This window comes from Pleurodeles waltl, chromosome 4_2, assembly GCF_031143425.1.
Source record: "Pleurodeles waltl isolate 20211129_DDA chromosome 4_2, aPleWal1.hap1.20221129, whole genome shotgun sequence".
In the NCBI taxonomy this organism is placed as follows: domain Eukaryota; kingdom Metazoa; phylum Chordata; class Amphibia; order Caudata; family Salamandridae; genus Pleurodeles; species Pleurodeles waltl.
In genome coordinates this window covers 961,622,008-961,639,599 of record NC_090443.1, presented here as the reverse complement: position 1 = coordinate 961,639,599, position 17,592 = coordinate 961,622,008, and positions in this window count along the sequence as shown.

Genomic DNA, 17,592 nt, shown 5'->3' with positions numbered 1-17,592 from the left:
GCTTATTATCTACCAGTGTGGAAAGTACCAAAATGCACTTGATGTAAGAGCTGGAAGGCTGGGGTTACATGGTTACGGGGAGGTGCAGAGAATAATTATGATGGACTACCAACCTAAAAACCTTAAGCAAACAGTGGAAGAAGCGTTGTTATACTCCTAGAGATCCCCTTATTTAAGTAAGATAAGGAGGTCAATGGCAGAGATAAATATATGGCAAATTTTCCTGCTGAAGCACTATTATTGAAGTGAAATGGGTGGTCTAGTGATAAACCTACTGCTGTGAGATTCAGCTTCCAAAGTAAGAAACAGAAAATTGATCATTTAAAAGTAGATGCCACACTTCTTATTGTGTGTTTCGTTGTTTAAGTGCCAGTGAAAGCTAAATTTGAACAACATCCTGTTGAGCTTAAGGTACTCAGCCGTGCCTCACCAGCTACAATACCACCTGGATTCAAAACATCAACCCATGTCTCGCCTGCATACAGGCCCTGAATGGAGGTGTGCAGTGTTTTCTGAATAAAATGTTTTGCGACTGTGCTTGCTCAGTTACTCTGTGAGCGGATGCACAAGTACCAGCAACCCAAGTTGTAAACATGTGGAAGAATCAACTGAACCATGTTTCCGACATGTGCTCTCTGCATCGCGTGCACTAAGTCACAGACTGGTTGAGTTAGAATGTGCAATGTAGACAACAAGATGGCGGCAGAAACAGGGACACCGCTTCATTATGTGCCTGCCTGGACACTTACAGGTGGATCTCAAAATACCTCTTCGAGCCATACTCTTTGCAGTTAATATAACTGTGAGCATTTCGTTTCTAGGAACCTTGAAACCAAAGCACATAGAGGAACCTTTCATCATAGCAGTGGCAACATTTACTACAGGCGTTACAATTAGATAGCTTGGCCAAGAAGGCTCTTCAAGAACTAAAGAAGTCTTCACTAAAGCTCCAGTGTTGAGAAATCCTAAAACAGAAAGACAGATGATATTTGAAGCACACAACATCTCTTAATGGGAGCCGACCATCTTTTGAGATTAGACTGACCGTTGAATTTTGCATTCTTTGTAAAATACGCAATGTCACAACAGTCGTCAGGCTCGTTCGTCCTATATTTTTCTTCAATATGATTTCTGAGTTATCTACATTTTTGGCACTTGCAATATTGCTGCAGATGCGCATTCCCCCTGTTAATCAGATGATGCTGGGTTGCATGAACCAGTCTTGATGTTGCCTAGACAAGCAACGTTAATGATAGAAACCTTTCAGACAGTGAGAAAGGCGCATGCCCTAACCAGTACTAAACCCTTAGACAGGATCCTCTCACAGATTCCTTTGTCACATCATCAAGATCTATATTTCTTCAACAAGCACTATATATTCAAACTAAGGAACTTCAACAAAAAGTGCTTAAAATATGTCACACTTCTGCTATTTCGGGACATAAATGAATCCAGTCCACCTTAGAACGGGTTCATCTGGTTGGTGGCCCTGTGTTAACCAAGATGTTAAGGAGTATCTTAAAACCTGTCTGGTGTCTACTCGGAACAAATCAAGCCTTGAATGGCATTTTAGTTATGTGTGCCACTTCCTGTTCCTCTACCCCACAGCAAACTACAGCAGAGTTGGTTGAAGAAATCCTAACTTTGAGGCTAGTTAAATATGTTATGCATGTCTATTCAAGGGCTTACTACAAGACTTTGTTCATTGGAAAGGTTATCCATTAAGTGGAAGAGCACAGCTACCAGCTTCCTGAGTTCATACACCAGCCTTGCTAAGTCCCTTTTATTGTGCCTTAATGGATGAGCTTAGAGTTCTGATGAGGAGAGAATGTGTTGTGTGCAGATTTTGGGTTGCTCAGTCTTGCTTGGTGTTCCAGTGTTCCACAATTGTGGTCATCTCTATGGATCTCTTGCAATGAATTCCCTTTTCACCCGGATAGCTCTTTTCGGGGCCTCCTAAAATGGTTGCTGGATCAGTGGGGGAGTTTCCTCACCCCTGATGGCGGGGGTTCTCCAAACTACTGCATCTGAGCTTTCCTTGGGGTAGGGGAATTCTGAAGGCCGCAGAAGCAGGTGTACCTTTTTTGCAATGTACCTTGCAAAAAAGGCACAATCCCCTCCACATGTACCGGGTCTACACGTACACTAAAGAGCATAGAAGCTATGAATATAGCCACTGTAAGCTCACAAAATACAACTGAAGTAGTTGCTACAGAAGGGCCACACCACTAAATAAAATATGCTCAACATAAAAAAAGAACAAAATGTTGCAGAGGCTGCTGCCGCTGAAGTCCTGGGTTTTTTCCACCCCTTAGATGACATTGGCTGTTCAGAGTCTCCAAGAACAGCTGAATAGCCACTATTGCGCAGTAGGTTTTTAGCAGTATTCCCACCCATTGTGTGATGTTGGCTCCTCAATGGGTGACCCTGTGAGGGGAGCTGATATTGTGTGACACACTGTGGCACCGTCTGAGTAGGAAAGTCTGCAGGTTCTTGTTATATGTTCTTGGTGGTAAGAGACCGCTCAGTGCAAACACCTTTCACCACCGTGTCATGAAAGCAAGACTGTTGATGGCGGCATATGAGAATAATTTTTGTGCCTGCTTGTTATGTTGCATGTTGCTGTGGTGTTAAAGTGTTTCTTATGCTGTAATCTTGTGTTATGTTTTAGTGCTGTTTTATTAGATTGTGGTGTGTTGCACTGTTTGTCGCATTGCATCCTATTTTGATGTGCTGTTTTGTTGTTCCTTTGTGTTGCAAAGGCTTCATGTTATGTTGTGCTATGTTAGTATGATGGGCATATCAACAGATACTGCTACATTTCCAGCCAAAAAGCACCACTTTCCTTTAAAGTTCAGTGACAATCCTTTTCCAACAGTTAAGGTGTTGCTCCCATTCAGCCCAAAAATGAGGTAGAGATCTACTTAATCAGCACTCTGAGTGCTCACTTTGTATGATATGGCCCCAAGGACAGGATCACAAAACATTTTTGATGTTCTGGGTGGTACATTAAAGCAGTGCTTCCTCCAAACACCTTTACTTACTGTATTATGAAAACAGGATTCTGGAGGTGGTAATGTGAGACACGAATATTTGCACATATGCTGTGCAGAATTTTCTTAGAGTGGTAATGTGTTCTATTGCTTTCTTAACATAAACAATTTAAAGTTAAATGTCCTTTGCAGCTTGCCTAGACAGCGTGATCAGTCATACATGGGCATGCACATAAGGACAAGTGGAACAACAAGGCGTGGAAATTAGTGTTTGCATTAAAATCATTCCACTCGTGCATTCCTGGTCGGTGGTGTCATCCTGCGCTTCAGTCCTAGCCTGGCTTATCAACTGTGGGGTCTGCACGCAGATCCTGTCTATTTTAACACAGGTGAAGAATGGTGTCTATATTTTTTCAAATGTATACACTGTGGCCCAGACTCTGAAAGTTGTCACGCACCACAGTGCAGCAGCCAAAAAAGCTGTGCAGTGTTGCATGACAAGGAGAGAGCAGGAGAGTGCCATATTCACATAGAAATGGCATTCTCCTCTCTTCTCCCTAGCGGTGGCACTGATTTCAGCTGCTGTGCGTCACGCACACACCTTAGCGCCATAGTGCTAGGGTGCGTGCGTGTCTAGCATAGATTTGGTACAGGAAGGGCACCCTTTCTGTACAAAATACTATGCCTAGACAAGTGGAAATGCTTTTCCCACTTTGTATGTGTGCTGTAGAGTGCAGCACACATGCAAAGTCAGAAAAGCAGAGACAAATTAAAAAATTTCTCTGTTTTGTGCCTGCTGTTCAAAGGCGTTAATCTTTGGTGCTAAAAAATGTCTTCTGATGTTTCAGAATGCCCTTGTATTGAAGACCGAGGCAGACCTGCCAACTTTATTAAAATTCTCACCGTGTGAGCAGGGGGTGGGTCCTTGGACGAGGTGGGGCCTCATGCCCAGAAGTACCTAAATGGCACATTAGCCCCCACCCCACCCCAAGCCTCCTCCTCCAGAAAAAAAGCTTGCAGAGGCTCCTGCCAAAGTCCTGGGGTGTTTTCACACCCATTAATGGACGTTAGCAGTTCAAAGCCTCCGAAAACGAGCTGAAAGCCACTGTATACAGTCGTTTCCGGCTCATTGTCCCTGTCACCATGTGATATCGGCTCCTCACCAGGTGACCGTGTGATGGGAGCCCATGTAGTCTGTCACACTGTGGCACCATGTGGGTTGGCGGGTCTGCAGAGGGAGGAATTTGCAGCTCTTCCCCAGATCAATATCTAATCTGCCTCTGTCATTTGTTTTTTTTTGTGCTAACCTACTACAATGTGATTTCGTTATGTTGTGCTGTGGATGTGTCCTCTTTTTACTGTTTGTTGCTGAAGTGCCCTGTGGTGTTTTAATTGTGTTGTTATGTTGCTTTGTGTATGTCAGTGGTACGTTGCAGCTCCACACCCCCCGTGGGCAGCCGTCTGTACTTTCTAATGAAATAGTTGCTGTGGGCTCAGTCCCTGGTGCTTTGTCATGCCACATCAGTTGTGGATTGAAGCCCCTGTGCCTTTAAATGCGTTACCTCAAGTGGACTCTGGCGCTTGTGTTTTGCATTTTTTGCACTGCATGCCAATTAGAGAAGAATCCTGCACTGCTCAGACTTCAAACATCCATGACTCTCAGCAGGGTGAGAACAGGTTTTGGTAACTCGGGGAAAGAACACTGTTTAAGTCATAACTCAAACATCTCCTGTCAGCTGAGAGGAACCTCGTGTTCTTTTCTTCATAATTATCTATTTAGACCAGTTTCATAACTTGTTACAGTGCATAAAAATGTAGTCAAACCATGGCAATGAAGCAGAAGACCTAATGGTGCAATTAAGCCTGCTCAATGCAAGCAGAAATATGTGCTCCACGTACTGAAAGTTAAATCACAGTCCGCAGTCCCCTTCCTCCTTGCAGCCTCCATGAGATGCTCTCCAACCATCAATCACAGTCCCCTTCCTCCTTGCAGCCTCCATGAGATGCTCTCCAACCATCAGCCTCCACTGCCTATGGTGTGCCTTATGGGCCTGCATTCTGCACATTTATAAACCCAGTGCAACTCACTGAAATCCTGACATCATGATGAATCTGTGCTCCACCGGCTGAAAGTGAATATGATGCTGTCAAACCAACTGTCCTCCATTGCCCATGGATATTTCTTGTGAGCCTCTATTAGGCACATTTATGGCCACATACTAACAACCTGGCACCCTGCTCAAGGCAAGCTGCAATCTGTGCTTCACCAAAAGGGGATCACATTCCCTGCCTGATGCCTCTGCATGATGCTCACACACCAGTGGCTTCCATTGCCCGTGGCGTTTATGGTGAAAGCAAAAGCAGACACCAGCCACCCTATAAAACACTGTGCCAAAAAGCTTCAAACATCCTTGCTCACGCCTAAGTAATGTTCTGGATACTTATTAAAGACCAATACATGACTATCAGTGGGATCTGGTGTACATGGCATAATCTGGACTAGCAAATGTAAACAGCATTGGCAAACCCAACAGGTCTGGCATTGACTGGTTGTGTTTCGGCTTTGTTAATGTTTGTTTTGTTTTGTCAGTGTGAAGCTGCCGGGCCCTCATCAATCTACAATCCATTAACAAACACTGGGTAAAAGCAAAAAACATGTATTGGTCTCGAAAAGGACACATTGCATATGCAGAAAACTTGCATTTTCTGCGTGGTCCCCCCTGACTGCATTTTGCTGGCTTTAGACCTTGTGCGCTTTACCCCTTGCTATCCCGTAGTAAAGTGCATGTGCTCCGCCTTTTAACATGATTGAACTGGCATAGCCATAACTGGTATATTTAACTTACCTAAAAGTCCCCAGTACATGGCACAAAATGTACCCAGGGCCTGGAACTTAAATGTAACTAGTGGACTGCAGTTCCTATTGTGCTATCCACTATAGTGACAGTGCAAACTTAATCTCAGATCTGTCATTGTAGCCTGATTGTAACAGTGCAAAACATGTGCTCTGACCTATCATAGTAAACCTGTGTTGACAGGTAAAAACCTTCCTTTTAAATACTGATAGGTCACCCCTATACAGATTCTCTAGCCCATAAGGCACGGTGTATGGTATTTAAAGGTAGCAAATGTAAAAATGTAAAGTTAGCATGTCCTTACAGTGACTAGCCCTCAAACGCTATATTCACAGTAGAAATTCTGGCTGGCCCATAGAGAAACCCTCAAAAGTAATATTAAATACTAATAATGTGTGTTGGGAAAGGGACCAGCTAGAAAAATAAATAAAGCACTATTTTTAATAGTTATAAAAAATCCAGTCCAATTTAATTGTGACGTCTGATTTGTAATCAATATTGAGGAAAAGTAACTTTTAGAAAGTTACTCTTTACCTGTCTGTACTGTCAGAAGGTTAATTGGCAAGTCTTTGACATGTACACTTGGCACATGGGGCACACGTGAAAGGGGGAGAACAGAATGCCAAGATAATTCTTGTGAATCCCCTGTCTGGCTGCTTGCTAAAGAAGCCTGCTTTTGTCCTACCAGACTTCTGTCTCTGGGTTTGTTATGGGTCCAGTGCCTGCTTCAAACTGTTTTTTTTTTTTAATGTGAGAGCACCCCAGGATTACCATAGAACACTCCCATAAGTTCCAAGCCCTTAGAGCCCATGTTGAGTGTGGCCAAAGGCTTTCACCAGCTTGAAGTTGCTCTTACACACTGCACTTTACAATAAGGTAAACATGACCTACTGCAAAACTGCAGGTCAGGGCTTCAGAAAACCCCATTGCTTAGAGAGAGGTCAGGAGTCATGCTCACCCTCTAGCTTGTGGCAGGTATAAATGTGGCACATCCAATCACCAACTTGAGTACATTTTCTGTACCTGCAGAAGATCAGAAGAGGCCTGAATATTCTCCATTTATACCCCAGGCAAAGAGGTAGACTCCAATTGTCAGTTGTCTGAATGTCAGGTTCTTGTTGGGTCCTTGCCCTTTGGGGACTGGTGAGCCAAAACAGAGAAGAGGCAAGCATCTCAGGCACTGTGAACTAGTTCTTAAAAGGTGCTAGTCTGCTGAGTGTGTCTGCAGCCGAGCTGAGCTGCAATTATCAGGTGTCTTATTGAAGACCTGATGGAAGTCATAGTGTTCTTTCTTTTGCTAATCAATATAATTTGGGTAATAGAGGTACTAATCCTCCCCATCTCTTACATTTGTTAGGTCTGGCGAATGCAGTAATGCTATCATTATAATAGTCTCCTGCCTTCCCTTACATATTGTGTCAGATGGCATTAACACATGACACTTGTATTCACTGAGCAGTGTCCTAATTCGGGTCATTAAAATATTGAACACAAAGCATTAGACTGTGGCGATAAAAGGGCGAGATAAGCAATATCAATGCAGTAATATAATCTAAGGTAATAAAGTGAAACAGATGCTCAAGACATAACCTAATTTTAATCTGAAAAAGTCTATCCCATTTTACATGATGTTTCTATACTATTTTTATACTGAACCTTTTTATGGCCCATCTCCTGCTTTAGCTCTTAGGGCCAAGTCAAACCTCTGCTCAGCACTGGCTCAGCTCTCCCTATCAGGACTGGACTGAAAACTCAAGGCTGCCCTGCCAATTTTGTCAGACCAGCCACTGGGTGGTGGGACTCTGGGCAGGGGGTACGGAGGAGCGGTGCAGGGGACAGAGTGCAAAGCACTGCTGCTTCTGTTACTGGGGGCCGAGTTTGCAGCACTGTTGCAAACCTGGCCACCAGCAACAAAACTGCCCCCAACTGCTTCAAAGCCAGCCCCCACCCTTCCAGCCCACCAGGAAAACACCCGATGCCTGCTATGGCCAGTCCAGCCCTGCACCCTAGGAATTTTCAGCCTTGCCCAACTGTACCAGATTGTTGGAGGGTGACTCAAGTTGCAGGAGAGCCGTGTTGGTGTTCTTCAGCTGGTGTGCCCACCACATTAGCTCTGGCTTGAACAAAGGTATCTGATTTGTTCTAAATAACATGAAGGGTACTTTTTTTAAAGGGTGGTGCTGCTGGTGTGCAGTCAGTGGATTGATCGGACCCTTGACATTCTCTTTTTGTCTCTCCATGGGACTCACTTGCTGCCCCGCTAAGCCAGTGGGCCGATAGCAGTGGCATGAGCTGGGAACATTTGTTTTGGTGTACAGAGAAACTATTTTCTAGCTGCAGGAGGGCAGGGAAATCTCACTGGGAAGCCAGTGAAAACATGTTTAGGTCTGGTGTTAGCTAAGACTTTGATTTTACTAAAAATATGTTTATAATAAACTTCCACTTTTGGGCTTTAAGCCAGCTCTCTTCATTCATTCTCATTTTTTTTCTTCCAATTACTACAACATACAGCATGGGCCATGGGTTAGTTCTCTTTAGCCTTTGGCTAACTTCACTTTGAGTGATGGATTGTACTTTCAAAAGGAGCACATCTGCACACAAAGCAGTTCCCTTCAGTACCCATGGCTGCAATCACAACCTATGCATTTTGAGACAAAAGAATATGGCCCTCATTCTGACCCTGGCGGTCTTTTCGCAAGACCGCCGAGTTACCGCCGCGGTGAAGACCGCCGACCGCGGCGGTATGCCGCTGTGCGCATTCTGACCGCTGGGAGCGTTCCGCCGGAAAACCGCCAGCAGCCACACTGGCGGTCGGCGGGAAAGTGGAGACTGGTCAACCTCCACCGCCACGCCAGCAGAACACCGCCCACAGAATTACGACCCACATTTCTGTGTGGCGGTCTTCTGTTGGCGGTCTTCTGTTGGCGGTCACCTCCCCATGGCTCCCGTCGCCTCCCGGAGGACCAACGCACAAGGTAAGTTGATCGTCCGTGAGGGGAGGGGGTGGGGGGGTGTTGTGTGATGTGGGCGTGCATGGGGGTGTGCGTGTGAGTGTGTAGAGGGGGTGTGTGAGTGCGTGTATGCGGGCGGGGGGTGCTGCTGTGTCTATGGGTAATGTGTGCTGTTCGGCAGGTGCGCATGTCTGCATGTATGTGTGCGGGTATGTGTCCCCGTTGTGTATGTGTGTGTAGGGGGTGTGTATATGTGCATGTTGGGGGTGTGTGCATGTCGGGGTGCATGTATGTGCATGTCGGGCTGGGGGTGGGGAGGGGGTTCGTACCACCTCTGGGGGGTGGCAGGGGGGTGGAGGGTGTGGGGGGAGGACTCGGGTGGGTAGTGGGGGGTGGGGGAGACCCCCATCAGTGCCAGGGAAGGAATTCCCTGGCCCCGATAGTGCTTACCGCCATGGTTCGCACGGCGGTTCCCGCCCGCAAGAAACCGCGGCGGTAGGCAGGGTCATAATACCCTTGGCGGTCTTGGGACGACCGCCGGGCCGGAGTGCGCAAACTCCAGCCCGGCGGTCATGACCGCCGTGGCGGTCGGAGTGGAGAAGTGGCGGTCGGTCGCGGCGGGGACCGCCGCGGTCAGAATGCCATTTTTAATACCGCCGGTCTGTTCGCGGTCCGACCGCCGTCTCTCCGCCGACCGCCAGGGTCAGAATGAGGGCCTATGTCTGCAGCTGTTAGTTAAATGTGAGTGACACAACAACAGACAAAGTGGAGCTTAATGTTAAGTAAGTTATGCAGCACAACTCTTAGTGAATCCAACATATAAAGTAAGAACAAACACGTACCATCACTGGTGAAGGCAATAGCTCTGGCATTGACTGCTGACCTTTTGTATTTTTCAATGCATGTTTAGTTTTGGCTGCTGGACCCTCAACAATATATTTTTTTTAATGTGCTTCCACCCACTGCAGCACACAGCATGGGCAATGGCCCAGTCGAGCTTAGGCATTGACTAACTTCTCTTAGGGTGACAGGCATTATGCTTATTCACAGAGAACATATGCACATTGCATTCAGTACATAGGACGCCTATGGCAATGTGTGATTTTTGAGACCCCAGGTTATTTTTGCTTATAGCCACTACTGTTTTATATTGTTTAGGGCTCAGCAGCTCCCCACAACAAACGTTTTACAAAAACCATGTAAAAGGTTTTGACAAAAACAAAAGGCCAGCAGCCAACACCAATGATTGCCAATGATTGTTTCAGTCTGGTTTAGTTCAACATATTACAAAAGGAGCACAACTCAGATTGTGCAATGGCAGTCATAGTCTTATTCTTTTCGCCAATAGTGACATTTATCATATATGTCTTTAATCTCTTGTTTTGATCACATTGCTTACCCTGTGATATTGATCATATACTAGGAGTTGAGTAAGTGATAACTAGTGGTTCTCAGGGTAAATACATTCACTCAGCCAGTGATACTTAATGGTTGGAATTCTGTGAAACCCCACCGAAACACTACTGGAAGCTGAGAACCAAGCCTAAGCAAGTTCCATTACTTGAATCTCAAACCCATACAAAAAAGAGAGAATCAATATGCATCAAGTACACAAATGTACCATTTTCAATTCAGAAACAAAAAATATACAAAATAGAAATTTTAATCTTAATGGGAAGGATGGGGCTTATCAAAATTGTGCTATATTTCTAAAAGATGAAGAAATGTGACAGACTCCATTGTATCATTTCAGTTTTTTGTGCTCCTAATGCATCATCTCCTGTTGCCCGTGCAAATCAGTGTTTCAATTGAGCCCCCAATCATTCATTCCAGATTCCAATTGCTGTACTTACACTGCTCCCATTAATCAAGCTAAGGATACCAATTTAATTTTTAGCCACCAATTTCAATTTCCTTCATCTTTAAACAGCATTTTAAATGTTCAATTGTAAGTTTTTCTTTTTTATGTATATGGACCATATTAATCTGCTAAAATGTTTTAATTTTCAGTCACTGAAACTCTGAGTAGGCTTCGCAGACCCCAAGTTAAGAACCACTGCATTACGCTCTGTAAGAGACACAGTCAATCAGTACCCAATAAGAGTGCAGCATGGTGCAGGGTGGTTTTGTTGGGTGCTCACATGGAACAGATGGCTCACTCGGGCACCTTCTGCTCCTCTGTTAAAACATGATTTTCAAAATGAAACAGACTACTGCCTTTGTCATACATTTAATAATAAACTGATAAGACTTAAGGCATCTGCCATAACATTTTCAAGTGTTATTGATCAGGCCCATTGCCTTGATCATTGGCTTGCCACTTTAACCAACCCAGGTCAAGTGTCCTATGTGTAAGCTTTCCCACAACACAACCATCAGGTATACAGTCATAAATTTAGGAATGTATGCAAAATTACAGTTGTCAGAGGAGTTCACCAAAACCCTTGCCTACTAAAGTAATCTGTGACATTCCATGTAACAAAATGCATACATGTAGGCTTTAATGCAGAGTAATACTAATCCACCCTCAAATGCCTATTGACTTTAACATATGCTTTTCACAATCAATATACCAGCCTGTATTGTAATTTTTTAATAATAATCAGTCCTTTAACCTTCACATTAGTTTCTTGCCATAACCAACTCAGACCTAGTGTATTGGGCGGAAACTTTTCCACAAGGCAACTACCAAGTATACTGTAATAAAAATCACAAAAATATACACAATTACAGTGGTCAAAAAATATAAAATCCCTCAGTGCAATTAACAATTCACCCTCGAAAAGCAAATTGTCGTAAACACATGTTATTTACAATAAGTAAGCCAGGCCTACTGGCTTTGTCATAATGTTTCATAATAAACAGATCAAACCGATGGAATATGCCATTGTTTTCCCCATTGAAGTGATAACACCTTCATCCTTTACCAATGGCTTGACAACACAACTAACACAGGCCTGTTAGGAGGCACATAAACTGGCAGGCATCGTCCATACAGTTCTACATACAGTTCTAAAATGACGAATATGTAGAACAATGGAGTTTGCCAAACAATATACAATCCCTCTCTATAGTGCCTAACCAAAATTATCACAGTGAAAAACCCCAGGGATTGTAAGAGTGGGTTGTCAACACCAAGCCCCTCACCTAATACAATACTCTGTCAGATTACAGGTTATAAAACACCTATCTATAATGTGTAAAACAACGCGATAATAACTTGCTGTTAAAGGCGTATTGGTTTAGTGAGAAAAGGCCTCTTTTGTCATTGTTTTCCCCCCACTTTTTGCCTGGCATTTGATGTGGTCTCAAAGTTAAACGCTAACTAACCCTGGCATGGTGGCTGACCAGTTCCAACCAGCCGGCCACCACCAGACAAGATTCAGGAACCCTGGGGTGAGAGATCCTGCTCTCTGGGGTCCCAGAACAAAGCCATTCCAGGGCAGAGGTGCTATCATCCCTCCCCCAGGATGTGCACTGGCCTGCTAGCGAGCTTCAAATGGCTTACTGCCCTTGAAACTAGACCCCCAAGCCTGCTGCTAGCAGCAGATGGCTCTCCCCATTGCAAACTTACACTTTTGGTGGGAGCAAAGGCGGGAAAACACACAAAGGACAGAGGGAGTTGTCAGACCCAGCTTGCACCACCCCTAAGGTGTTCCATGTGAGGTGACTCCTCCTTTCTATTTTCCTCCATCTTGTATGGAAGAAAAATAGCCAATCAGGTGTATGGAAGTTACCTCTGCCCTTAGGAAGTGGTCACTTAGTGGGTGTAGCCACCCTAAAGTGACCCATTGGTCACTACTAGGTACTCCCCTAAAAACCCACTAAATACAGTATTTAGTGGGCACGCCTAGACCAGAGATTCAGATTCCAAGTACAAAAGAATACCAGCAACAAAGAAGACCCAAGGCTCGAGAACTGAAGTCCTGCTGCACCAAGAAGAAGGCACCAAACCCTGCCTGCTGCATCCAGGACTTGCCGCTGAGGGTTTGCTCACACCTTGGACGGACTCCACAAACCCTCAGAGGACCTCAACACTTCTGAAAATCTCCAAAGATCTCCCTTCAGACCGAAAAGACCAAAAGACCCCTGAAGTCCAGTTCACTGACCGGCTGCTGACCAAGGAATCGGACATTGCAGCCAGACCAAATGTCACCCCACAGACCACAAGGATAAAACCTACCAGTCTGGCAAGTTTGTGGCACTGCAAGCTCCAGTGGCCAAACCGTGCAAAAGCCTCTGGTACTGGTCATTCCACGTTGAACACCCAGAAGGACAGTCCACCCAAGACGGAAAAAGGACCAGGAGGAGGCCCCAGTCGAGAGACTTCAGAAACCACCAGGACCTCCCACTCGAGTGCTTCTGCTGACCTGCACCGACCCTCAAAGCGACCTGCCTCCTACTTCCAAGGGCACCTTTGCACACAGCTCCTGGCTCACCGATTCGCTCTGCACCCCGCTGCCCGCTGCCCTGTGCCCTAAATCAAAGATCCAGCTGTTGTCTAAGGGTCTCCACCCCTTGCAACCTCAACACTCCAAGGGGACCCACCGGACTTACCTTGAAGTCCACCTGTGCACTGCTTTCCAAGTGGTCCTTGGTGGTGGCCTTGCACCAAGTCCAATGACTTTCTGCAGCTGCTCCAGCTGAAATCGGGAGCTGTCTGAACTTCTCCAGCTGGTCCACAGAGCCCACTGATGACCTTGACTGATCTGCAAAAGGAGACAATGGTAAATGCATTGTTTGATTTTATGTGCATTTTTAAACTATTTCTCCATTGATTCCTACGGTGAGTAATTATGCACAGAACTGAGATATTTTCTAAACTTTGAAAATTCATAGCTTAAAAAGTACTTACCCAATTTTGATGCTCTTGATCTTAAATTTTTTATAAAATTCTGAAGTATCTTTCTAAATTGGTCTCGAGTTATCCTTTTGAGTGTTTGTCTTAATTTATTAATACTGATGGTACAACAAATGCTTTACACTAATCCAAGATTAACCTAACTGCTCGACCACTCTACCATAAAAATTAGAGCATTAGGTGGTCTATTTGTTACCTCTGTAAACCAACTTGTGGTTTCCCGGACCCTCTACACAGTGTACCTCAGTGGTTACCTTGTAAATAAAAATGTGCTGGTGCCCAAAGTCCTCCTCTTAGACACGCAGCTGCTGCAATTAAATGAGCGAACACGGCATACTGAGACAGCATAATCCTGATGTCATCTGGGGCCTCTTTAATCCATTTCAAGTCCCTCCCTGCCTCTCCATCTCACTCTTGCAGCATTCTGCTTTCTCTGGATGTGACGCCTTTTCATTTTTTCTGTTCCTTTGTCTTTCCCATATGTGTCTTTTGCTTGCAGTAAATGCTTGAGGCAGAAAAATAAGTGCTGGCCCCCAAAAATAAGTGCTGGTGCTCCCCACCAGAAACAAAAAGCACAAATTAAGCACTGGTGGGCCTGGTTTCGCACACTACATAATGGGCCAGCCTCCTACATGTTTAACAAACGCTTTTCACAATTGCTCTGCTGCCTTTTGGCTAGGTTTACGCTATAGAAATACCATGTACATAGATACATACAATAAGTTAGGCCTAAAGTCTTTGCCATAACTTTTCAAAATAAGCAGATCAGATGTATTGCATCAGACATAACTTTGTCAAGCGCACCAATCAGGCTCATATCGTGTCACCATAACTAATTGAGGCCTACTATTTTGAGCGTAAACTTTCCCACAAGGCAGCCATCAATCATACACTCATAAAAAAATACAGAGGTATACAAAATTACAATTGGCTAAGCAAAATAATATTTATCCTGAGTGGGAGTAACAAGGATTCTCACAGAGCAAATCTTCTATATCCACGGATTGTCACAGGGGTAAACAACACTAAAATGTTTGCCTATTACAGTAATCCGTGAGATCCCATGTAACAAAATCCTCCACTGCAGGCTTTCATACAGAATAATAATATTTCACCCTTAAACTGCTCGATGTTAAGAAATGTTTCTCACAATAAATATTCAAGGTTTACAGCCTTTATTGCAACATTTCATAATTAACCGATCAGGCCTATGGCTATGTTTGTTGGTTTGCCAACCTAACCACCTCAGTTCTGCTGTGATAAGTATAGGTTTTGGCAACAAGCCAAAATGTGAAACACCAGTACTCTTTTCAGTGGAAGCACACAACATCAGCCCAATCAAATACTGTACTCAGAAAACTAAGATGTGGGTGGAGCCTATGCCTCTATCTCACTACTACTCTGAAAACTATTTTATTATTGATAGCATAAACTGCGCTGTCAAGCCAGACAAAAAATGCATGTTGATTAGCATTCCAAACACACAACTGCACTCTGAAATATAAAAATAATAGTGGAAAGGGAAGGGGGGATGCTGGGACTGGAAAATAGTAGTATATCCCTCCAGACTCCCCTCTTCCCATCTGTCCTTTTGCCAGAGAAAAATAAAAATCACTGTAAATTATCTACTTATCTAAGACACTTTAACAGCATCACAGTACTGGGCCCCTGAAAGGTCAAGTCCATCCCATTTTAAGCTTGATACTTTATGCATGTTAGTAAGACTTCACTAGGCAGTCATGCTGCAGCTGACTCGGGCAACTGGATAAACAAAAAATAGGTTGATCACATAAGTTCTGAAGACAGCTGCACTGTCAAGCCACACCTAAACATTCCTTTTCCTGCAGGCTCACATAGGAGTTTCAAAGAAGTTGGCAGAAAGTTGTGAATAGATTTGTCGGCTTGAACCTCTGACAATTTTGGGTGCAACTTGGAAGCTCTAGCAAAATTCGGACATTCATGTGACATACAGCTGAATGTTATGGTTTCGGAAAGGTGATGGGGCATCTATAAAAAGTACAATAGCTTTCTGATCCTATGCTAATTTTAATAAGACTACAGGTGGTCGAGAAGGGCTCAGCCAAAACTGGAGATGAGAGAGGCAGAAAGTAAATGAGAGAAGTGTATACTTTTTAGGCCAAGCGTGTGCTGTCTGTTGTGAGACATTTTGTTGGTTACCAAAAACACAGAGGTGCTTGGAGCCCTCCCTTAGCTTATCATTGGTTGGATTTCCTTGTCAGTCTCACTTGCCTGTATTTTTTTTGTTTCCCAGCTTGTCAACCTTGTGTTTGTCCCTCCCATGGGGCATTGCTTTTATTGGCTGGCATCTCTGCTTTGATAGCTTGTTTTCCAGGCACTACCTTTTCTTTGGTGTTGAGCACTCCATGAAAGTGCATATGTGTTCGACCTGTCTCCTTCATGTTCATCTTTTCTCCATGTTGTCCTCTGTCTCAAGCCCCCTTCCCTGTTGTGCTTTATTTGTGAGCTTCCCCGATTACCCCACCCTACACCCTCGGGGTTGATGCCCCATCCTTCTTACCCCGTCTTGTGCTGCTTAGCCAGTCCCTTCCACTGTCTCTTTGTTGTTTTGTGTCTGCCTCTCCATCCTCTGTGTTGCTTTTACTTTCGTCCACCAAACCTCCCTTGTGTTGCTTCCATGTTCCAACTGTGATCAGAAACTAAAAGGAAAAAAAAAGTGCCTGTGTCATTTTGTAGGCATCCCGCGCCACACGTATGCACGCCTACAAAATGACAGAGACAGCCCCGTGAAAAGCTTTTTTCCCCCTTTTTTCTTAGCCATGTTGCACAGCATCGGGATACTAATCGGTCACAATGGCATGACCTATTGGCTTTGTGAATGCTTGTTTTTTATGGCCTTGAATATTATGCTCAATGAAGAAGGGGAGGCTTAAATAGCTCTCGGTAACAATAAACTCCCAGCTCCAAAGCCTCAAGGAATATGATGTAAAATTCAAGCAGATATTTTTAAAAACATCTGCAAAAGGGCAAAGTCCACGGTACTAGCCTGGCCATTTCTCAAATCTAGTTAAAATCGTTCTAACACATGGAGAGTGACTCACCAACAATCTTGTAAATCTTCAGACAGCTAATGGCTTTGTGACTCGGTCTCCTTATTTCTTATCTTAGCAAGATCAGTACACTGGAGTTCTTCTGTTAAAACACTATCTAAATGTTACTCTTGGAAGCTTATCTCAGCATAATCTGAAAACACCCTTCCTCGCATCCTGTCCTGCAGACCAGAGGCACTGCGGAAGCCAGGTTTCTATAGCCTGGTCCCTTTTAGGAGCTTATTACTATTTGGCTGGTACCTGTTGGGTGAAATGCCAAAAATGCCAAACACAGAATTACCGATTACGGATGGTATCTGCACCCTAGTTGTCGGTCTTTACCAAACATGTGGAACCCTGGTCGATCACCACATGCGATGATACGATTCCAGGTACTTTTCCTTAAATCCTGTTAGAGACGAAAATGTGCTTGGAACAGTATTACACTGTAATAGGTGCACCCCTGCACCCTTTACAACTTTGAAATCTGTGTGGTGCAGTTTCCCCTGCCGGATATCACTCCGAAAGACTCATACTAAGGGCCTAGTGCAGCACCACTTTCCTTGCGCCTGTTAGCGCCCCCCTACCGCCAACATGTGTGAACCATATTTAAAATACGGCGCTCCATGGTGCAGGGTAGGGGGCAATAGCGTCAGAATTTCTGATGCTATCAATGTACTGTTCAGGGTTAGAACCAAAATGTTGGTGCTAACCCTGAACAGTACATAGGGGACTATTGAAAACAATGGCATGACCCTTTTTAACGCCTCCTCTGAGCAGGCGTTAAAAATGCCTAAAAAAATGCACCATTTTATGCTGCCCCCCTTGCATTCATTATGGCTGGCGCAGGCCAGCACCTGTGGT